Source organism: Megalopta genalis, unplaced genomic scaffold (genome assembly GCF_051020955.1).
Source record: "Megalopta genalis isolate 19385.01 unplaced genomic scaffold, iyMegGena1_principal scaffold0139, whole genome shotgun sequence".
NCBI lineage: Eukaryota > Metazoa > Arthropoda > Insecta > Hymenoptera > Halictidae > Megalopta > Megalopta genalis.
Window position 1 is genome coordinate 397,501 of NW_027476208.1, and position 1,256 is coordinate 398,756.

Below are 1,256 nucleotides of genomic sequence, written 5' to 3' on the forward strand. Positions count from 1 at the left end.
TTATTTTATTATAATAATTTAATTATAAGACAGAAACCGCTGGTACTTGGTTGTAAAATCTCCATTATCCGAACGAAAGTAACACGCCGCTGGTACTTTATTTTATTATAATAATTTAATTATAAGACAGAAACCGCTGGTACTTGGTTGTAAAATCTCCATTATCCGAACGAAAGTAACACGCCGCTGGTACTTTATTTTATTATAATAATTTAATTATAAGACAGAAACCGCTGGTACTTGGTTGTAAAATCTCCATTATCCGAACGAAAGCAATACGCCGTTGGTACTTGGTTATAAAATTTTCATTACAAGATAGAAAGCAATATGCCGCTGGTTATATTAATGTAATCTTATGGAAAGCATTACGCCGCTGGAACTTTGACCATTGCAATAATCGATCGGAAGCTATACACAGCAAGGAATACGAATATTATACCAAGAGATCGAAAACAATACGCTGTTCGGACGTTTTGACTAGCTGTCGCACAGTGCAGACGCGCCGACCCGTCGCACCGCATTTCGAGCGCAATTTCAGTGGTTTTTCAGTTCAGAAAATTACAGAGAGTGTTTGGTTGTGTTGCAGGAGTCAAACTGAATGATTTGATGCATAAAGTTTAATTAAACTCCCATTAGTTTGCCGGGAAACATCGATTATTCCGATCTAGAAAGAGACAGAGACAGACGATCCGCGTTATGTTAAATATTTCAAGGTTCCCGATTCCACAAAATTATAAAAAGTATACGGCTGTGTAGCGGGGATCAAAACGAGTAATTTCATGTATAAAGTTTAATTAAACTCCCAATAGCTTGCCGGGAAACATCGATTCTTCCGATCTAGAAAGAGACAGAGACAGACGATCCGCGTTATGTTAAATATTTCAAGGTTCCCGATTCCACAAAATTATAAAAAGTATACGGCTGTGTAGCGGGGATCAAAACGAGTAATTTCATGTATAAAGTTTAATTAAACTCCCAATAGTTTGCCGGGAAACATCGATTCTTCCGATCTAGAAAGAGACAGAGACAGACGATCCGCGTTATGTTAAATATTTCATGGTTCCCGATTCCACAAAATTATAAAAAGTATACGGCTGTGTAGCGGGGATCAAAACGAGTAATTTCATGTATAAAGTTTAATTAAACTCCCAATAGTTTGCCGGGAAACATCGATTCTTCCGATCTAGAAAGAGACAGAGACAGACGATCCGCGTTATGTTAAATATTTCAAGGTTCCCGATTCCACAAAATTATAA